Source organism: Hyla sarda, chromosome 1, assembly GCF_029499605.1.
Source record: "Hyla sarda isolate aHylSar1 chromosome 1, aHylSar1.hap1, whole genome shotgun sequence".
NCBI classification, from domain to species: Eukaryota; Metazoa; Chordata; class Amphibia; order Anura; family Hylidae; genus Hyla; species Hyla sarda.
Window position 1 is genome coordinate 535,628,994 of NC_079189.1, and position 23,225 is coordinate 535,652,218.

At 48.2% G+C, this 23,225-nt stretch overlaps 1 protein-coding gene and 1 long non-coding RNA gene across 4 annotated transcripts in view; one reads left to right on the plus strand and one right to left on the minus strand.

The window, feature by feature from the left end:
- NIM1K (NIM1 serine/threonine protein kinase) overlaps nt 1–1,405 on the minus strand; it is a 107,855-nt gene extending 106,450 nt beyond the window's left edge. For all 3 annotated transcript variants that reach the window (XM_056540634.1, XM_056540610.1, XM_056540627.1), the window contains exon 1: nt 805–1,405. The gene's annotated coding sequence lies outside the window, so the exon portion shown is untranslated. The remainder of the gene's footprint in view (nt 1–804) is intronic.
- Nucleotides 1,406–1,700: 295 nt separating this feature from the next.
- The window catches only part of LOC130310971 (uncharacterized), a 28,899-nt gene continuing 7,374 nt past the window's right edge, over nt 1,701–23,225 (plus strand). The window contains exon 1 of the long non-coding RNA XR_008859433.1: nt 1,701–1,756. This is a non-coding gene — a long non-coding RNA (uncharacterized LOC130310971). The remainder of the gene's footprint in view (nt 1,757–23,225) is intronic.

Genomic DNA, 23,225 nt, shown 5'->3' on the forward strand with positions numbered 1-23,225 from the left:
AAAGTTTCCACGGGAGTACCCCTTTAAGACCCTCCCAGGGGATGATCTTTAGCCTTCGATTGAATCATATACAATTCTTTTGGACTTCTAATAATCCATGCCGTTGTTGTTGCTGTTGCTGATTTTCTGTCTGCAAATCATGGCAAATCTGTTCTGCGTAAACTCGGCCTTAGGAACTGAATTTTATCATAGAAAGTTAGACCATTGTCTACATCTTGGAAGTTAAGCCATATTTACTAACACTGATACAAGGCTTGTAGATATCTGAGGCCACAGTTACATAGAACACTGTTTACCAACCAGGGTGCCTCCAGCTGTTGCAAAACTACAAGTTCCAGCATGCCCGGACAGCCGAAGGCTGTCCGGGCATGCTGGGACTTGTAGTTTTGCAACAGCTGGAGGCACCCTGGTTGGGAAACACTGACATAGAGAACATCATGTAATGTATATACCACATGTGACGGTAAAAATGTATTCATGCATAGTGTTCTACATCTAGAAATATCTGCACTGGATATAAACTGTGCAGTCCCCAAGATATTAGGACCCATGCCGACATCCTTCCCTCCGCTACGTAGTGATCCCCTTTAACACCCCCCAGAGGATGACCTAATACCTTTTATTGATTCATATATAATTCTCGCAGACTAAATTCATTAAGCCTCCTTCACATCTACCACGTCAATAGCTCAGTGGGGGTAAATTCTACGAGAAACCCCATTATGCGACGTATATTGTAGCACATTTTATGGATCCCAGGCATAAGCTGTATAGAGATGAAGCAAGTGTTATGTATGCCATTACCTGCTGGTGGTCTGTGGAGACGCTGGTCTGGAGCAGGCAGGGATTTATGGAAGCGTAGACGTGCAGCAAGGCTTCATGTGTTGTTGTTGTCTTTGCTGCTGTTGACGCTGTTCCTCATATTCTGTACCGGGGCAGCTGTTTTCCAATTTTCAAAGCCATCCATTCTAGAAAAAAAAAAAAGGGAGGATCTCTGTGAATGTGAATGGTGCGTTAGCAAGAAGGAGGGTGGCTGACCGCAGACCCTCATCCCCCTGAGGCAGTGTTTGTGGTGGGAGGTGGAGGAGCCGGGACTATAGCTATGGCAACCAGAAGGAATTAGCAAATGTAATGCTTTCTATTTCAGGTAGAAACTAAGGTGGCTTTAGGTTCTTGAGATGTATTATCTCTTTAGATCCTATTAGTTTTGCCTTCTCTTTTTATGCAGTTTCTTATGTAACAAGCTGCTGGCTAATTAAAATGTTTTATTTTTATTTTTTTTGCTTTCTGCCTTCAGGATCTTTCCTGAGAGTATCTGATTGACTTGGATGAATGTAAGAACTTGGACTCAAAGGGGGAGATTTATCAAAACCTGTGCAAAGGAAAAGTTGCCCAGTTGCCCATAGCAACCAATCAGATCGCTTCTTTCCTTTTTAACAAGGCCTCTGCAAAATGAAAATCTGATTGGTTGCTATGGGCAACTGGGCAACTCTTCCTCTGGACAGGTTTTGATAAATCTCCCCCAAAGAGCAGATATATAGACCCAGATTTATCAAACTGTGTGAGAGGGAAATCTTGAGGGATTTTTCCACAGTAACCAATCACAGCTCAGCTTTCACTTTACCAGAGCTTGTAAGCTGAGCTGTGATTGGCTGCTGTGGAAAAATCCCTCCACTTTTTCTCTCACACAGTTTGATAAATCTGGGCCATAGGCTCCAGTTGTGGAGAAGATACAGTACAAATAAAGAAATGTCAGGTATCAAATATATACAGTGGGGATCAAAAGTTTGGGCGCCCCAGGTAAAAAATGTTATTAATGTGCATAAAGAAGCCAAGGAAAGATGGAAAAATCTCCAAAAGGCATCAAATTACAGATTAGACATTCTTATAATATGTCAACAAAAGTTAGATTTTATTTCCATCATTTACACTTTCAAAATAACAGAAAACAAAAAAATGGCACCTACAAAAGTTTGGGCACCCTGCAGAATTTATAGCATGCACTGCCCCCTTTGCGAAGCTGAGACCTGCCAGTGTCATGGATTGTTCTCAATCATCATCTGGGAAGACAAGGTGACGTCAATCTCAAAGGTTTTAAATGCCCAGACTCATCTGGCCTTGCCCCAACAATCAGCACCTTGGGTTCTTCTAAGCAGTTGTCTAGAAATCTGAAATTGAAAATAGTTGACGCTCACAAAGCTGGAGAAGACTGTAAGAAGATAGCAAAACATTTTCAGATGTCAATATCCTCTGTTCAGAATGTAATTAAGAAATGGTAGTCATCAGGAACAGTGGAAGTTAAAGTAAGATCTGGAAGACCAAGAAAAATATCAGACAGAACAGTTCGCAGGATTGTGAGAAAAACTATTCAAAACCCATGTTTGACTGCACAATCCCTCCAGAAATATCTGGCAGACACTGGAGTTGTGGTACACTATTCCACTATAAAGAGATACTTGTACAAATATGGTCTTCATGGACGAATCATCAGAAGAAAACCTCTTCTACGTCCTCACCACAAAAATCAGCGTTTGAACTTTGCAAATGAACATATAGACAAGTCTGATGCATTTTGGAAACAAGTTCTGTGGACCGATGAGGTTAAAATTGAACTTTTTGACCGTAATGAGCAAAGGTACATTTGGAGAAGAAGGGGAACAGAATTGAATGAAAAGAACCTCTTCCAACTGTTAAGCATGGGGGTGGATCGATCATGCTTCAGGGTTGTATTGCAGCCAGTGGCACAGGGAACATCTCACGAGAAGAAGGAAAAATGGTTTCAATAAAATTTCAGCAAATTTTGGATGCTAACTTGATGCCATCTGTGAAAAAGCTGAAGTTAAAGAGAGGATGGCTTCTACAAATGGATAATGATCCTAAACACACCTCGAAATCCACGGGGGATTACATCAAGAGGCATAAACGGAAGGTTTTGCCATGGCCCTCAAATCTCCTGACTTCAACATAATTGAAAATCTATGGATAGACCTTAAAAGAGCTGTGCGTGGCAGACAGCCAGAAATCTCAAAGAACTGGAAGACTTTTGTAAGGAAAAATGTGCAAAGATACCTCAAACAAGAATTGAAAGACTCTTGGCTGGCTACAAAAAGCGTTTACAAGCTGTGATACTTGCCAAAAGGGGCAGTACAAGATATTAACTCTGCAGGGTGCCCAAACTTTTGCAGATGCCATTTTTTTGTTTTCTGTTATTTTGAAAGTGTAAATGATGGAAATAAAATCTAACTTTTGTTGACATATTATAAGAATGTCTAATCTGTAATTTGATGCCTTTTGGAGATTTTTCCATCGTTCCTTGGCTTCTTTATGCACATTAATACAAATTTTTACCTGGGGTGCCCAAACTTTTGATCCCCACTGTATATAAAACTCAATGTGTGTGTGTGTGTGTGTGTATGTTCCAGCATCACGTCCAAACGGCTAAAGATATTAACATGAAACTTGGCACACATGTTACTAATATGTCATCAACAAACATAGGATAGGTAATTTAACCCTTACTCACCCCCATTTGCCAGGGTTGGGGTTTTTGTTAAAGTTCCATACAAGTCTATGGGAAATATATGTTACTGCATAACTTCCAAACAGCTGGAGATATTTCGATAATATTTGGTCACATGTTACTTATATGTCCACTTAAAATATAGGATAGTTAATTTAACCCTTAACTACCCCCATTTGTGAGGGTTGGGGTTTTTGTTTAAAGTCCCATGCAAATCAATGGGAAATGTATGTTCTCGCATAACTTCTGTAACTTCTGTAATACCTGGTACATATATTACGGGTTGGGATATGAGGACGGGATGGGAGGTCGGGATGGGAGGTTGAGATAGGAGGTTGAGATAGGAGGTCGAGATAGGAGGACGGGATGGTCGGGACGGTCGGGATAGGAGGTTGGGATAGGAGGTCGGGATAGGAGGTTGAGATAGGAGGTCCAGATAGGAGGTCGAGATAGGAGGTTGAGATAGGAGGACGGGATATGAGGATGGTATAGGAGGTTGAGATAGGAAGTCGAGATAGGAGGACAGGATAGGAGGACGGGATAGGAGGTCGGGATAGGAGGTCGGGATAGGAGGTCGGGATAGGAGGTTGAGATAGAAGGACGGGATAGGAGGACGGGATAGGAGGACGGGTATAGGAGGTTGGGATAGGAGGTCGAGATAGGAGGACGGGATGGTCGGGACTGTCGGGATAGGAGGTTGGGATAGGAGGTCGGGATAGGAGGTTGAGATAGGAGGTCGAGATAGGAGGTCGAGATAGGAGGTTGAGATAGGAGGACGGAATATGAGGACGGGATAGGAGGTCGAGATAGGAGGACGGAATAGGAGGACGGGATAGGAGGACGGGATAGGAGGACAGGATAGGAGGACGGGATAGGAGGAAGGGATAGGAAGACGGGATAGGAGGTCGGGATAGGAGGACGGGATAGGAGGACGGCATAGGAGGACTGGATAGGAGGTCGGGATAGGAGGTCGGGGTATGAGGACGGGATATGGGGTTGGTATATGACAACAATATATGAGGACGGGATATGAAGTCAAAAGCTTCCTCTGTTGATTTTCCTCCACAACAAGGATTAGGAAGGAAAAAACGGGCAACACTGGGTACTCAGCTAGTATCTATATATATAAAACTCAACGTGTGTGTGTATGTATGTTCCAGCATCACGTTCAAACGGCTAAAGATATTAACATGAAACTTGCCACACATGTTACTTATATGTCAACAACAAACATAGGATAGGTAATTTAAGCCTTACCCACCCCTATTTGCAAGAGTCAGGGTTTTTATTTAAAGTCCTATACAAGTCTATGGGAAATATATGTTACTGCATAACTTCTGTATGGCTGGAGATATTTCGATAATACTTGGTCACATGTTACTTATATGTCAAATAAAATAAAATATATAATAATTAAATTAAACCCTAACCTGCCCCCATATGTGAAGAATGTTTTTTTTTGTTTCAAGTCCCATGTAAGAATATAGGACTTCTGGTGCCTTACTCCACAAGCTCTGCTCTGCATCTCCTGGTGAATGTGTCAGTCCGGCTGGCAAGCCACACCCTCCCTGTATGCCATGTCCCATCTCACAAAGACACGCCCACCTTTTAAGCCACACCCCTTTAATGTTAAAGAAGCCTGTCCTCTCCCTGCCAGCACTACATGAATGGCCTCTGCTGAGAGCTTTTAAGAAGCAGCGAGGCTCACTTCTAAATAGTGCTGGCTGCACTCCCACACATTCCCTGAGCTGCAAACACTGTGGCAGCCCACAGGGGGCCCCTTGGGGGATGGGGGCCCTGGGCAATTGCCCAGCTTGCCCAGCCTTAACACCGGCCCTGACTCCAGGCTGTGTCATTCAGCCACTATATGGTCTCCTCATGCTACCACTGCCGCCACCTCCATGCTGTGTCATTCAGCCACCATATGGTCTCCTCATACTGATGCCATCTCCACGCTCTGTCATTGTGCCGCTCTGCAACAGTGATTCTAATTGCAATGCCTCTAATCTGCATGTCATACTGAATAACAGTATTATTTCACTAACCCAGCCCACACCCTATGCGTGTTACAGCAAGGCAAAGTGTTCTACACCCCTATTGAGGCTCTCTGTAGGCCAGAAATAGCCATTTTTACAGATTTGCCACAAATAAATTCGGACCGAACCAACTTTTTTCGGAAAATTTGGCGAATCGGCTGAATCCAATTTTTCAACAATTTGCTCGTCTCTAACAATGTAGTTTGGATAAGCATATCAGGGCATATACTATGGTGGGATGTAGTATTTCTGTTTTTCTCCTTTGGAGTACAACAGGCATATATGAAAGATTTCATATACTGTACTTGAAAGTTGCAGCCAGTCTATTGGATAGATTTTTGGTAGGAGTAAACTTAGCCTTCCTCATCATGAACTCAGATGAGTAGTACTACAATGTATTAGAAAATATCCATAATGATAAGATAGGCGGTAAAGTACAACTGGACAATAATATCATTGTGACCTGAATACATAGATACTTATGTGAAATTCCAGATGAGCACTTTATTTGGCCTCTAATAAAGAGCGTATTTTATGCAGCTCAGGAAGTGACGAGGCCAAATATACCGTATATGCCGGCGTATAAGACGACTTGGCGTATAAGACGACCCCCAACTTTTACAGCTAAAATATAGAGTTTGGGATATACTCGCCATATAAGACTACCCCTCCTACCACGATGTACGGTACCTTGTAGTTCCCCCCACATTAGGTAGGCATCATGTTCCCCCACATTAGGTAGGCAGTATAGTTCCCCCCCACATTAGGTAAGCAGTATAGTTCCCCCCACATTAGGTAGGCAGTATAGTTCCCTCCACATTAAGTTGGCAGTTCCCCCACATTAGGTTGGCAGTTCCCCCACAATAGTAGGCAGCTCCCCCACAATAGGTCGGGAATTACCCCACATTAGGTCGGCAGTTACCCCACATTAGTAGGCAGCTCCCCCACATTAGTAGCAGTTCCCCCACAATAGTAGGCAGCTCCCCCCACATTTGTAGGCAGGTCCCCCATATTAGGTCAGCATTTTCCCCACAATAGTAGGCAGTTCCCCCACAATAGTAGGCAGCTCCCCCCACATTTGTAGACAGCTCCCCCCACATTTGTAGGCAGCTCCCCTCACATTTGTAGGCAGCTCCCCCCACATTAGGTCAGCAGTTCCCCCACAATAGTAGGCAGCTCCCCCCAACAGACATACAGCTTCCAGCCATATACAGTGTATGGCTGCAGGCTGTATGTCTGTACTGGTCTGCCCCCACAGTATTCCGATCACCGCTCCTCCGGCCCGGGTCACCATCTACTGCTATGGCCTATGGACCATAGCAGTAGGTGCCGGGACCAGGGAGCGGTGACCGGATCACTTGAGATAGCACGGCCGGTCACTCACCAGGCCCCGGTCGGTGCGCGTCCTCCTGCGGTCCTCCTGGTCCTGCGCACCTCTGCCTCTATGGTTGTAGGCACGTGACGTCACTGACGTTCCGTGCGTACAACCATAGAGACAAAGGACCGGACTGCAGGAGGACCGAAGGAGGATCGCAGGAGGACGCCGGGGAATGGTAAGTGACCGGCAGACATCCTTATGTCCCGAAAAGATTTTTCGGGACACAGGGATGTCCGGCATAGGAATACCTATGATTATCTGCCCGGGCCGGCTCCCATGTGTGGCTGCAGGCGGGGGCCGGCCAGAGCAGGTAAAAACTAATACTGTATACTAAAAATCAGGGGGCCTCCAGCTGTTGTAAAACTACAACTCCCAGCATGCCCGGACAGCCTTTGCCATGCTCGGAGTTGTAGTTTCACAACAGCTAGAGGCACCCTGGTTTTTAGTATACAGTATTAGTTTTTACTTGCTCTGGCCGGCCCCCGCCTGCAGCCACACATGGGAGCCGGCCTGGGCAGATAATCAGAAGTTTTCCTATCCCGGACCTCAATACCCGGCGTATAAGACGACCCCCGACTTTTCAGAAGAAAATTTGGGGTTAAAAAGTCGTCTTATAGCCGGGATAAGTCAGTTTGTTATATTCAATGTGAATTCAGGTAAAAGAAACAGACATGGTCGCACATCTACAATCTTGTATAATGATCTAATTGCTAATTAAAAACGAACAGGTTGTTAGTATACATTTTTGATCAAAAAGTACAAGCCCACTCGCCACATCAAGGCCACCTATTTAGAGTGGGTCCCTAACGTCCCTAGCATAAAATGATGTAGCACTGGGCGGCGACCACCACCGCTGCGACACCATTGCCCACAGGGGGAACGACCCACTGGCAGAGCGGCCCCAATGCCACTCAAACCAGTCTATGGGTCGCACCTCCCCACAGACACAGCGCCACGGCAGCAACAGACGCCGCACAGCACCATACCAGTGTGAACAAGGTGTAACAGCACACTTACCATGCTCTCCCAGTCAGACTGGGAGGCTGCTAGGAAAGAAATGGCCCTTGTGTAGCTAACTACTACTTATATAGGGTTGGGCTGAGGGGTTGGGGAAGAGTGCAGACACATGTTCAAACAAAAAAAAGGAGGGGATAGAAAACACAATGTGAATTCAGGTAGAAGAAACAGACATGGTGCACATCTACAATCTTGTATAATGTTCTGATTGCTTCTCAGCGTAATATGAAAAACTAACAGGTTGTTAGTATACATTTTTTATCAAAAAGTACAAAGCCCACTCGCCACGTCAAGGCCACCTATTTTGAATGGGTCCCTAGCATAAAATGGCGTAGCACTGGGCGGCGACCACCACCGCCACGACACCAGTGCCCACGGGGGGAACGACCCACTGGCAGAGCGGCCTTAATGCCACTCAAACCAGTCTATGGGCCGCACCCCCCCCCCCACAGACACGGCACCACGGCGTTGTTTGAACATGTGTCTGCACTCTTCCCCACCCCCTCAGCCCAACCCTATATAAGTAGTAGTTAGCTACACATGGGCCATTTCTTTCCTAGCAGCCTCCCAGTCTGACTGTGAGAGCATGGTAAGTGAGCTGTAGCACCCTGTCCACACTGGTATGGTGCTGTGCGCCGTCTGTTGCTGCCGTGGCGCTGTGTCTGCGGGGAGGTGCGACCCATAGACTGGTTTGAGTGGCATTGGGGCCGCTCTGCCAGTGGGTCGTTCCCCCTGTGGGCAATGGTGTCGCAGCGGTGGTGGTCGCCGCCCAGTGCTACATCATTTTATGCTAGGGACGTTAGGGACCCACTCTAAATAGGTGGCCTTGACGTGGCGAGTGGGCTTTGTACTTTTTGATCAAAACGTATATACTAACAACCTGTTAGTTTTTGAAATTATGCTGAGAAGCAATTAGATCATTGTGCAAGATTGTAGATGTACAACCATGTCTGTCTTCTACCTGAATTCACATTGTTATATTCAATGTTAGGTGATGGGCTGAGGTTGAGTATATATAGGACCAAAAACCTTTATAATTGTCAGAAAATTTGCTAATATATATCGCCCTTCATCAGTGGTCTTCAACCTGCAGACCTCCAGATGTTGCAAAACTACAACTCCCAGCATGCCCGGACATCCATCAGCTGTTCGGGCATGCTGGGAGTTGTAGTTTTGCAACCTCTGGAGGTCCGCAGGTTGAGGACCACTGAGAAGGGATTGACAGGCGGAGAGTTCATTTCTGTATCACGTTTTTCCTTTTGTTTTTCCATGAGGATAAAGGTCCATTCCTGAGTGACTTAGATTTTGACAACTTTCAAAGTCAAAAGCCACTGTATGTTCCACAGCTTGTATTGGAAATGGGCACCAGCTTCTTTGATAGAGAGTAATATAGAGTGAGATGTTATTTAGACCAAAATGTATAGGCCCCCCCTTACAGAGTATGCGGAAGGGGGACCATAGATACACACGGACTCCCTCCTTTCTGTTATGTATTTCATTCTATAAGTTGTTCCCTTTTCCCATATAATTTAGTGTTTAATTGGTAATTCCACTCAACTCCCCATCCCCCCTAATTTGGGGGGCGTTGTGTAGTCACCGTTCAGGAATTTTTTTTCCCTAGGTGCTGTAGCTGGGCAGATTTCACCTGATTGGACAGCTGCTGCTTTGGCAAGAAAATCAACTAAAATATAAGGCGGCACAGATAGTCCTCTGTGTCAGATCTTCATAGGCAAGCCAGAGCATCATTGGACCTTTTACTCCATGGTCATAAACGTCTATGAACTAACATTTTATTGAACATGTTTCATACACTGATTGGTTTAAAATTTTTTTACTATGTGGTCAAGCACCAAAGAGAAAAGCCCTTTGTAATAAACAGCGCTCCGGCCGGACATACTGGCCGTGAGCGCATCTCTTCCCATATGTCGGCTCCCGGCGGGGCTGGGATTCGCATCGCGGGACGCGCGCACATGCGAGTCCCAGCCCGTCACTCACCTCCGTCCCCGGCCTCTGTCTCTCAGCTCCGACGCGAGCGCCCCCGCCTCCTAGCGCACGCGCCGGCGCTTTGAAATTTAAAGGGCCAGTGTGCCCGTAATTAGTATTTACACCTGCACCATTTTTATACGTTTTAGCAGCTCCCTAGTACCCTTGCCGGATCTTTGTTTGCCTTGCGCCTTAGAGAAAGCAGTCCTAGTGTTTCCTTGCCATGTACCAGACATTTGTATTCCATGACCTTTTGCTACCCTACTGACTACGCTCCTGTGCCGCCTGCCCTGACCTCTAGCCAGCCTGACTATGTCCTGCCTATTCCTTCGGTGCCACGCATCACCTCAGCCGCCTGTGTGGTCGAGTCGTGCCAGGGGTAGTGACCTGGGTGTCGCCTGCCGCAGCAAGTCCAACCAACTTTACGGCAGGCTCTGGTGAAAACCAGCGGCACCTTAGACTCCCTGGCACAGCCCGCGTCATCTGCCACACAGGTCCAGCGGATCCACTACATCACTCGCTCCAGACTACCATGGAACTACGGATCTACTACTCCCTGGGTACCTGCCGTCTGCGGTGAGTCTTACACCCTTCCTCCCAATTGTTATTAAAGTTCCATGTCGCAATGTTTTGTTGGATGGGGTTGTCACCCAGCCATTTTTTTTTTGGTGGGGGGGGGGGGGATTTGGACTCAAGACTTTATTTTGGTTTTCAATGGAATTTTTTAATTATATATATCTAATTGATTCTTATTAATTGATATATATGTTTATTTATTGACACTTGCATACTCTTGACTCGCAGCTCACTCTGAGAGAAGAAGAGGGCACTGGCGAAGACAATGACTGCCCTGAGCTCCCCCCCCCCCCCCCCAAATTTGTTAACTCCGTTTTGCTTACGTGCATCTTACTTATCAAAAAGCCGCACATAAGCAAAACCCGAGAAATTTACTTCAGAAGAGCACTTGTAAGGAGAAAATAATTTTCTCTTCTCGCATGTGTGGACAGTAGTAAGAGAACAGCTTAAGGCAAGGACCTCCAAGGTAGTATTTTCTGAAATACTACCAGTACCACGAGCCACACCAGAGAGGCAGCGGGAGATCAGGGAGGTAAACAAGTGTCTCAGAAGCTGGTGTAGGAAGGAGGGGTTTGGGTTCATGGAGAACTGGGCTGACTTCGCTGTCGGTTACCGGCTCTACCGTAGGGACGGGCTGCACCTCAATGGGGAGGGTGCAGCTGTGCTTGGGGAGAAGATGGCTAGAAGGGTGGAGGAGTGTTTAAACTAGGGACTTGGGGGGAGGGGACCTACAGCAAAGAGGGGGAATATAGTGTAGATAGAGAGGTGGGAATTATAAATGTATATGGGGGTGGAGGGCAGGGAGGGGTTAGAATAGTTAATAGGAATAGGCTTCATAGGAAAATAAAACTTACACCCTTGAATCCCATTAACCCCAATAACATAAAGGATGGAAATGTAAAGTGTATGTTCACAAATGCCAGAAGCCTAGCAAATAAAATGGGGGAGCTTGAGGCCTTGATACTGGAGGAACATATTGATATAGTTGGGGTCACTGAGACATGGCTGGACTCCTCGCATGACTGGGCCGTTAATCTGCAGGGGTTTACATTGTTTCGCTAGGATAGAATGAACAGAAAAGGTGGTGGAGTCTGTCTGTATGTAAGAAGTGGTATGAAAGCCAGTGTGAACGATGCCATAGTGTGTGATGATTCTGAGGATGTGGAATCACTGTGGGTAGAATTACAAAAGGAGGGAAATACTGAAAAAATAACATTTGGGGTAATCTACAGACCCCCTAATATCACTGAAGAGATAGAAGGTCGGCTTCATAAACAAATAGAGAGGGCCGCCCGGGCAGGTACAGTGGTAATAATGGGAGATTTTAACTATCCAGATATAGATTGGGGTCCGGGGTTGGCTAAATCTACAAAGGGGCGACAATTCCTAAATTTATTGCAGGATAATTTTATGGGCCAGTTTGTGGAGGACCCAACAAGAAGTGATGCCTTGTTGGATCTGATCATTTCCAACAACGCAGAGCTGGTTGGTAATGTAACTGTGCGGGAAAACCTTGGTAATAGCGACCACAATATAGTTGTTACGCCGAGCGCTCCGGGTCCCCGCTCCTCCCCGGAGCGCTCGCTTCACTCTCCCCGCGGCAGCGCTCCGGTCACGTCCTCTGACCCGGGGCGCTGCGATTCCGCTGCCAGCCGGGATGCGATTCGCGATGCGGGTAGCGCCCGCTCGCGATGCGCACCCCGGCTCCCCTACCTGGCTCGCTCTCCGTCTGTTCTGTCCCGGCGCGCGCGGCCCCGCTCCCTAGGGCGCGCGCGCGCCGGGTCTCTGCGATTTAAAGGGCCACTGCGCCGCTGATTGGCGCAGTGGTCCCAATTAGTGTGTTCACCTGTGCACTTCCCTATTTCACCTCACTTCCCCTGCACTCCCTTGCCGGATCTTGTTGCCTTAGTGCCAGTGAAAGCGTTCCTTGTGTGTTCCTTGCCTGTGTTTCCAGACCTTCTGCCGTTGCCCCTGACTACGATCCTTGCTGCCTGCCCCGACCTTCTGCTACGTCCGACCTTGCTTTTGCCTACTCCCTTGTACCGCGCCTATCTTCAGCAGCCAGAGAGGTGAGCCGTTGCTAGTGGATACGACCTGGTCACTACCGCCGCAGCAAGACCATCTCGCTTTGCGGCGGGCTCTGGTGAAAACCAGTAGTGGCTTAGAACCGGTCCACTAGCACGGTCCACGCCAATCCCTCTCTGGCACAGAGGATCCACTACCTGCCAGCCGGCATCGTGACAGTAGATCCGGCCATGGATCCCGCTGAAGTTCCTCTGCCAGTTGTCGCTGACCTCACCACGGTGGTCGCCCAGCAGTCACAACAGATAGCGCAACAAGGCCAACAGCTGTCTCAACTGACCGTTATGCTACAACAGTTACTACCACAGCTTCAGCAGTCATCTCCTCCGCCAGCTCCTGCACCTCCTCCGCAGCGAGTGGCCGCTCCTGGGATACGCTTATCCTTGCCGGATAAATTTGATGGGGACTCTAAGTTTTGCCGTGGCTTTCTTTCCCAATGTTCCCTGCATCTGGAGATGATGTCGGACCTGTTTCCCACTGAAAGGTCTAAGGTGGCTTTCGTAGTCAGCCTTCTGTCCGGAAAAGCCCTGTCATGGGCCACACCGCTCTGGGACCGCAATGACCCCGTCACTGCCTCTGTACACTCCTTCTTCTCGGAAATCCGAAGTGTCTTTGAGGAACCTGCCCGAGCCTCTTCTGCTGAGACTGCCCTGTTGAACCTGGTCCAGGGTAATTCTTCCGTTGGCGAGTATGCCGTACAATTCCGTACTCTTGCTTCAGAATTGTCCTGGAATAATGAGGCCCTCTGCGCGACCTTCAAAAAAGGCCTATCCAGCAACATTAAAGATGTTCTGGCCGCACGAGAAATTCCTGCTAATCTACATGAACTTATTCACCTAGCCACTCGCATTGACATGCGTTTTTCCGAAAGGCGTCAGGAACTCCGCCAAGATATGGACTCTGTTCGCACGAGGCGTTTCTTCTCCTCGGCTCCTCTCTCCTCTGGTCCCCTGCAATCTGTTCCTGTGCCTCCCGCCGTGGAGGCTATGCAGGTCGACCGGTCTCGCCTGACACCTCAAGAGAGGACACGACGCCGTATGGAGAACCTCTGCCTGTACTGTGCTAGTACCGAACACTTCCTGAGAGATTGTCCTATCCGTCCTCCTCGCCTGGAAAGACGTACGCTGACTCCGCACAATGGTGAGACAGTCCTTGATGTCTACTCTGCTTCTCCACGTCTTACTGTGCCTGTGCGGATGTCTGCCTCTGCCTTCTCCTTCTCTACAGTGGCCTTCTTGGACTCAGGATCTGCAGGAAATTTTATTTTGGCCTCTCTCGTCAACAGGTTCAACATCCCGGTGACCAGTCTCGCCAGACCCCTCTACATCAATTGTGTAAATAATGAAAGATTGGACTGTACCATACGTTTCCGCACGGAGCCCCTTCTTATGAGCATCGGATCTCATCATGAGAGGATTGAACTTTTGGTCCTCCCCAATTGCACCTCGGAAATTCTCCTTGGACTTCCCTGGCTTCAACTTCATTCCCCTACCCTGGATTGGTCCACTGGGGAGATCAAGAGTTGGGGGTCCTCTTGTTCCAAGAACTGTCTAAAACCGGTTCCCAGTAACCCTTGCCGTAACTCTGTGGTTCCTCCAGTAACCGGTCTCCCTAAGGCCTATATGGACTTCGCGGATGTTTTCTGCAAAAAACAAGCTGAGACTCTACCTCCTCACAGGCCTTATGATTGCCCTATCGACCTCCTCCCGGGCACTACTCCACCCCGGGGCAGAATTTATCCTCTCTCTGCCCCAGAGACTCTTGCCATGTCCGAATACGTCCAGGAGAATCTAAAAAAGGGCTTTATCCGTAAATCCTCCTCTCCTGCCGGAGCCGGATTTTTCTTTGTGTCCAAAAAAGATGGCTCCCTACGTCCTTGCATTGACTACCGCGGTCTTAATAAAATCACGGTTAAGAACCGCTACCCCTTACCCCTCATCTCTGAACTCTTTGATCGCCTCCAAGGTGCCCACATCTTCACTAAATTGGACTTAAGAGGCGCCTATAACCTCATCCGCATCAGAGAGGGGGACGAGTGGAAAACGGCATTTAACACCAGAGATGGACACTTTGAGTATCTGGTCATGCCCTTTGGACTGTGCAACGCCCCTGCCGTCTTCCAAGACTTTGTCAATGAAATTTTTCGTGATTTGTTATACTCCTGTGTTGTTGTATATCTGGACGATATCCTAATTTTTTCTGCCAATCTAGAAGAACACCGCCAGCATGTCCGTATGGTTCTTCAGAGACTTCGTGACAACCAACTCTATGCCAAAATTGAGAAATGTCTGTTTGAATGCCAATCTCTTCCTTTTCTAGGATATTTGGTCTCTGGCCAGGGACTACAGATGGATCCAGACAAACTCTCTGCCGTCTTAGATTGGCCACGCCCCTCCGGACTCCGTGCTATCCAACGCTTTTTGGGGTTCGCCAATTATTACAGGCAATTTATTCCACATTTTTCTACCATTGTGGCTCCTATCGTGGCTTTAACCAAAAAAAATGCTGATCCCAAGTCCTGGCCTCCTCAAGCAGAAGACGCCTTTAAACGACTCAAGTCTGCCTTTTCTTCGGCTCCCGTCCTCTCCAGACCTGACCCTTCCAAACCCTTCCTATTGGAGGTTGATGCCTCCTCAGTGGGAGCTGGAGCTGTTCTTCTACAAAAAAATTCTTCCGGGCATGCTGTCACTTGTGGTTTTTTCTCTAGGACCTTCTCTCCAGCGGAGAGGAACTACTCCATCGGGGATCGAGAGCTTCTAGCCATCAAATTAGCACTTGAGGAATGGAGGCATCTGCTGGAGGGATCAAGTTCTCCTGTTATTATCTACACCGACCACAAGAACCTCTCCTACCTCCAGTCTGCCCAACGGCTGAATCCTCGCCAGGCCCGGTGGTCTCTGTTCTTTGCCCGATTTAATTTTGAGATTCACTTTCGTCCTGCCGATAAGAACATTAGGGCCGATGCTCTCTCTCGTTCCTCGGATGCCTCAGAAGTTGAACTCTCTCCGCAACACATCATTCCACCTGACTGCCTGATCTCCACTTCTCCTGCCTCCATCAGGCAGACTCCTCCAGGAAAGACCTTTGTTTCTCCTCGCCAACGCCTCGGAATCCTCAAATGGGGTCACTCCTCCCATCTCGCAGGTCATGCGGGTATCAAGAAATCTGTGCAACTCATCTCCCGCTTCTATTGGTGGCCGACTCTGGAGACGGATGTTGTGGACTTTGTGCGAGCCTGCACTATCTGTGCCCGGGATAAGACTCCTCGCCAGAAGCCCGCTGGTTTTCTTCATCCTCTGCCTGTCCCCGAACAGCCTTGGTCTCTGATTGGTATGGATTTTATTACTGATTTACCCCCTTCCCGTGGCAACACTGTTATTTGGGTGGTCGTTGATCGATTCTCCAAAATGGCACATTTCATCCCTCTTCCTGGTCTTCCTTCTGCGCCTCAGTTGGCTAAACAATTTTTTGTACACATTTTTCGTCTTCACGGGTTGCCTACGCAGATTGTCTCGGATAGAGGCGTCCAATTCGTGTCTAAATTCTGGAGGGCTCTCTGTAAACAACTCAAGATTAAATTAAATTTTTCTTCTGCATATCATCCCCAGTCCAATGGACAAGTAGAAAGGATTAACCAGATCTTGGGTGATTATTTGCGACATTTTGTTTCCTCCCGCCAGGATGACTGGGCAGATCTCCTCCCATGGGCCGAATTCTCGTATAACTTCAGGGTCTCTGAGTCTTCCTCCAAATCCCCATTTTTCGTGGTGTACGGCCGTCACCCTCTTCCCCCCCTCCCTACTCCCTTGCCCTCTGGTCTGCCCGCTGTGGATGAAATTTCTCGTGACCTTTCCATCATATGGAGAGAGACCCAAAATTCTCTCTTACAGGCTTCATCACGCATGAAGAAGTTCGCGGATAAGAAAAGAAGAGCTCCCCCCGTTTTTTCCCCCGGAGACAAGGTATGGCTCTCCGCTAAATATGTCCGCTTCCGTGTCCCTAGCTACAAGTTGGGACCACGCTATCTTGGTCCTTTCAAAATTTTGTGTCAAATTAATCCTGTCTCTTATAAACTTCTTCTTCCTCCCTCTCTTCGTATCCCTAATGCCTTTCACGTCTCTCTTCTCAAACCACTCATCCTCAACCGTTTTTCTCCCAAATCTGTTCCTCCCACTCCTGTTTCTGGCTCCTCGGACATCTTCTCGGTCAAAGAAATTTTAGCTGCCAAAAAGGTCAGAGGGAAAAATTTTTTTTTAGTGGACTGGGAGGGTTGTGGTCCTGAAGAGAGATCCTGGGAACCTGAGGACAACATCCTAGACAAAAGTCTGCTCCTCAGGTTCTCAGGCTCCAAGAAGAGGGGGAGACCCAAGGGGGGGGGTACTGTTACGCCGAGCGCTCCAGGTCCCCGCTCCTCCCCGGAGCGCTCGCTTCACTCTCCCCGCGGCAGCGCTCCGGTCACGTCCTCTGACCCGGGGCGCTGCGATTCCGCTGCCAGCCGGGATGCGATTCGCGATGCGGGTAGCGCCCGCTCGCGATGCGCACCCCGGCTCCCCTACCTGGCTCGCTCTCCGTCTGTTCTGTCCCGGAGGGAGGGGTTAGAATAGTTAATAGGAATAGGCTTCATAGGAAAATAAAACTTACACCCTTGAATCCCATTAACCCCAATAACATAAAGGATGGAAATGTAAAGTGTATGTTCACAAATGCCAGAAGCCTAGCAAATAAAATGGGGGAGCTTGAGGCCTTGATACTGGAGGAACATATTGATATAGTTGGGGTCACTGAGACATGGCTGGACTCCTCGCATGACTGGGCCGTTAATCTGCAGGGGTTTACATTGTTTCGCTAGGATAGAATGAACAGAAAAGGTGGTGGAGTCTGTCTGTATGTAAGAAGTGGTATGAAAGCCAGTGTGAACGATGCCATAGTGTGTGATGATTCTGAGGATGTGGAATCACTGTGGGTAGAATTACAAAAGGAGGGAAATACTGAAAAAATAACATTTGGGGTAATCTACAGACCCCCTAATATCACTGAAGAGATAGAAGGTCGGCTTCATAAACAAATAGAGAGGGCCGCCCGGGCAGGTACAGTGGTAATAATGGGAGATTTTAACTATCCAGATATAGATTGGGGTCCGGGGTTGGCTAAATCTACAAAGGGGCGACAATTCCTAAATTTATTGCAGGATAATTTTATGGGCCAGTTTGTGGAGGACCCAACAAGAAGTGATGCCTTGTTGGATCTGATCATTTCCAACAACGCAGAGCTGGTTGGTAATGTAACTGTGCGGGAAAACCTTGGTAATAGCGACCACAATATAGTTGTTACGCCGAGCGCTCCGGGTCCCCGCTCCTCCCCGGAGCGCTCGCTTCACTCTCCCCGCGGCAGCGCTCCGGTCACGTCCTCTGACCCGGGGCGCTGCGATTCCGCTGCCAGCCGGGATGCGATTCGCGATGCGGGTAGCGCCCGCTCGCGATGCGCACCCCGGCTCCCCTACCTGGCTCGCTCTCCGTCTGTTCTGTCCCGGCGCGCGCGGCCCCGCTCCCTAGGGCGCGCGCGCGCCGGGTCTCTGCGATTTAAAGGGCCACTGCGCCGCTGATTGGCGCAGTGGTCCCAATTAGTGTGTTCACCTGTGCACTTCCCTATTTCACCTCACTTCCCCTGCACTCCCTTGCCGGATCTTGTTGCCTTAGTGCCAGTGAAAGCGTTCCTTGTGTGTTCCTTGCCTGTGTTTCCAGACCTTCTGCCGTTGCCCCTGACTACGATCCTTGCTGCCTGCCCCGACCTTCTGCTACGTCCGACCTTGCTTTTGCCTACTCCCTTGTACCGCGCCTATCTTCAGCAGCCAGAGAGGTGAGCCGTTGCTAGTGGATACGACCTGGTCACTACCGCCGCAGCAAGACCATCCCGCTTTGCGGCGGGCTCTGGTGAAAACCAGTAGTGGCTTAGAACCGGTCCACTAGCACGGTCCACGCCAATCCCTCTCTGGCACAGAGGATCCACTACCTGCCAGCCGGCATCGTGACAATAGTTACTTTTGACTTAAAATGTAGAAAACAAAGACAGGCGGGGAAGGCAAAAACATATAACTTTAAAAAGGCAAATTTCCAAGGGCTGAGAGCTGCACTACAGGACATAGACTGGGGGAAGGTTTTCTCAAATACTGATACAGAAGGTAAATGGGACATCTTTAAATCAACTCTAAATAACTATACAGCTAAATATATACCAAAGGGGAACAAATATAAACGATTAAAACTAAATCCTACATGGCTGACAAATTATGTTAAAAGAGCAATAAACAACAAAAAAATAGCCTTCAAAAAATACAAATCTGACGGGTCAGCGATAACATTTAAACAGTACAAGGAGCTTAATAAAATCTGTAAAAATTTAATAAAAACAGCAAAAATCCAAAATGAGAGACAAGTGGCCAAAGAAAGCAAAACTAATCCTAAATATTTTTTTAGATATATAAATGCAAAAAAAAACAAGGACAGAGCATGTAGGACCCCTTAATAATGATAATGGGGAGGTTGTCAGGGGCGATCAAGAGAAGGCGGAGCTACTGAATGGGTTCTTTAGTTCTGTATACACTATGGAAGAAGGAGCTGACATTGGCCAGGTCAGTGCTGGTAACACATCATATAATGTATTGAACTGGCTTAATATAGAGATGGTACAAGGTAAGTTAAGTAATATAAATGTAAGCAAATCTCCAGGGCCAGATGGACTACACCCAAGAATTCTTAGAGAGGTAAGTTCAGTAATATCTGTACCCCTGTTCATGAAATTTAGAGATTCTCTGGTGTCTGGTATTGTGCCAAGGGACTGGCGCAAGGCGAATGTGGTACCAATCTTCAAGAAGGGCTCTAGGTCTTCCCCAGGAAACTATAGACCGGTAAGTTTAACGTGCATTGTGGGTAAATTGTTTGAAGGACTTATAAGGGATTACATACAGGAATACATAGGGGATAATAGTATTATAAGTGATAACCAGCATGGGTTTACTAAGGATAGAAGTTGTCAAACCAATCTAATTTGCTTTTATGAAGAGGTGAGTAGAAGCCTTGACAGAGGAATGGCTGTGGATATAGTGTTTCTGGATTTTGCCAAAGCGTTTGATACTGTCCCTCATAGACGTCTGACAGGTAAGTTAAGGTCTTTGGGTTTGGAAATTTTAGTTTGTAACTGGATTGAACACTGGCTCATGGATCGTACCCAGAGAGTGGTGGTCAATGATTCCTACTCTGATTGGTCCCCGGTTATTAGCGGTGTACCCCAAGCATAGGCGTGCGCAGCCTATTGCATTAGGGTGTGCACCCTAAAGCACAAACTCACGCTGCGCGTGCATATATATATATATGTATATATATATACGCACACAGTTAGTATAGTTCCCCCACATTAGGTGCAGTATAAGTCCCGCCACATTAGGTGCAGTATAGTTCCCCCACATTAGGTGCAGTATAGTTCCCCCACATTAGGTGCAGTACAGTCCCCCCACATAAGGTGCAGTACAGTTCCCGCACATTAGGTGCATTATAAGTCCCACCACATTAGGTTGGCAGTATAAGTCCCCGCACATTAGGTTGGCAGTACAGTTCCCCCACATTAGGTTTGCAATACAGTTCCCCCACATTAGGTGCAGTTCAGTTCCCCCACATTAGGTGCCACCTAATGTGGGGGAACTGTACTGCACCTAATGTGGGGGAACTGTACTGCACCTAATGAAGAGGAACTGTACTGCACCTAATGTGGGGGAACTGTACTGCACCTAATGTGGGGGAACTGTACTGCACCAGTACAGTTCCCCTACATTAAGTGCAGTACAGTTCCCCCACATTATGTGCAGTACAGTTCCCCTACATTATGTGCAGAACAGTTCCCCTACATTAGGTGCAGTATAGTTCCCCACATTAGGTGCAGTATAGTTCCCCCACATTAGGTGCAGTATAGTTCCCCACATTAGGTGAAGTATAGTTCCCCACATTAGGTGCAGTATAGTTCCCCCACATTAGGTGCAGTATAGTTCCCCCACATTAGGTTGGCAGTATAGTTCCCCACATTAGGTTGGCAGTATAGTTCCCCACATTAGGTGCAGTATAGTTCCCCCACATTAGGTGCAGTATAAGTCCCCGCACATTAGGTTGGCAGTACAGTTTCCCCACATTAGGTTGGCAGTATAGTTCCTCACATTAGGTTGGCAGTATAGTTCCCCACATTAGGTGCAGTATAGTTCCCCCACATTAGGTGCAGTACAGTTCCCCCACATTAGGTGCAGTACAGTTCCCCCACATTAGGTGCAGTACAGTTCCCCCACATTAGGCTGGCAGTATAGTTCCCCCACATTAGGTGCAGTATAGTTCCCCCACATTAGGTGCAGTATAGTTCCCCCACATTAGGTGCAGTATAGTTCCCCCACATTAGGTTGGCAGTATAGTTCCCCACATTAGGTTGGCAGTATAGTTCCCCACATTAGGTGCAGTATAGTTCCCCCACATTAGGTGCAGTATAAGTCCCCGCACATTAGGTTGGCAGTACAGTTTCCCCACATTAGGTTGGCAGTATAGTTCCTCACATTAGGTTGGCAGTATAGTTCCCCACATTAGGTGCAGTATAGTTCCCCCACATTAGGTGCAGTACAGTTCCCCCACATTAGGTGCAGTACAGTTCCCCCACATTAGGTGCAGTACAGTTCCCCCACATTAGGCTGGCAGTATAGTTCCCCCACATTAGGTGCAGTATAGTTCCCCCACATTAGGTGCAGTATAGTTCCCCCACATTAGGTGCAGTATAGTTCCCCCACATTAGGTGCAGTATAGTTCCCCACATTAGGTGCAGTATAGTTCCTCCACATTAGGTGCAGTATAGTTCCCCACATTAGGTACAGTATAGTTCCCCCACATTAGGTGCAGTATAGTTCCCCACATTAGGTGCAGTATAGTTCCCCCACATTAGGTTGGCAGTATAGTTCCCCACATTAGGTGCAGTATAGTTCCCACATTAGGTGCAGTATGTTCCCCCACATTAGGTGCGGTATAATTCACCACATTAGGTGCAGTACAGTTCCCTACAAAAGCAAAATAGACATGGAGGCCACCAGCATCTGGGGGTGCTACCTTCCTACTGGCAGGAAGAGGGGGTTAATTTGAGGGTACTACCTTCTTACTGGGGGGGTTAATCTGGGGGTACTACCATCCTACTGGGGGGGGAGGGGTTAATCTGGGGGTACTACCTGCCTACTCGGGGCCACAGATTAACCCCCTCCTCCCCTGTAGGAATGCAGTACCCCCCAGATTAACCCTATCCCCCCACCCTGTTAGAAGGTAGTACCCCCCTGATGACCCCCGCCCCCCCAGTAGGATGGTAGTACCCCCAAGTTTAACCCCCTCTCCCCCCTGTAGGAATGCAGTACCCCCCAGATTAACCCTATCCCCCCACCCTGTTAGAAGGTAGTACCCCCCTGATGACCCCCTCCCCCCCAGTAGGATGGTAGTACCCCCCAGTTTAACCCCCTCTCCCCCCCTGAAGGAATGCAGTACCCCCCAGATTAACCCTATCCCCCCACCCTGTTAGAAGGTAGTACCCCCCTGATGACCCCCTCCCCCCCCCAGTAGGATGGTAGTACCCCCCAGTTTAACCCCCTCTCCCCCCCTGTAGGAATACAGTACCCCCCAGATTAACCCCCTCCCCCCAGACCCAGTAGGCAGGTTGAAATAACATTCACTCACTCCGCACGGTAATCCTGCGAACCGCGTACCGTCACGTCACGCTCTGGGGCCGGCGTCCTTGAATACAGCGTGACGTCCTGATGGTCATGTGACGGCAGTAACGCGCCATCACATGACCGGACCAACTGAAGGTGAGCCAGAGCGGAGCACAAACAGGAGTAGGAGGCAGCGCTGTGCGGTGCGCCTGACGGACAGGCGCACCGCACAGCGGGGGAGCGGGGGTCTGGGCTGGTGAAGGACGGTCGGGCACAGATGGGGGGTGCTGTGGAGCGTCTTGGTGTCACCCGGTGCGGGTCGCACCCGGGTCGCAACGCCACTGGATTAGGGTGTGCCTGGGCCTCGCCTATGACCCCAAGCTTCTGTACTGGGACTGCTGTTGTTTAATTTATTTATCAATGATATAGAGGATGGTATTAACAGCTCTGTTTCTATCTTTGCAGATGACACCAAGCTTTGTAGCACGGTACAGTCTATAGAGGAGGTGTATAGGTTACAAGATGACTTGGATAGACTAAGTGTCTGGGCATCCACTTGGCAAATGAGGTTCAATGTGGATAAATGTAAAGTTATGCATCTGGGTACTAATAACCTGCATGCGTCGTATGTCTTAGGGGGGATTAAACTGGCAGAGTCACTGGTAGAGAAGGATCTGGGTGTACTTGTAGATCACAGACTACAGAATAGCATGCAATGTCAGGCTGCTGCTTCCAAAGCCGGCAGGATATTGTCATGTATAAAAAGAGGCATGGACTCAAGGGACAGGGACATAATACTCCCCCTTTATAAAGCATTGGTACGGCCTCACCTGGAATATGCTGTTCAGTTTTGGGCACCAGTCCACAAAAGGGACACTGTGGAGCTGGAGAGGGTGCAGAGACGCGCGACTAAACTAATAT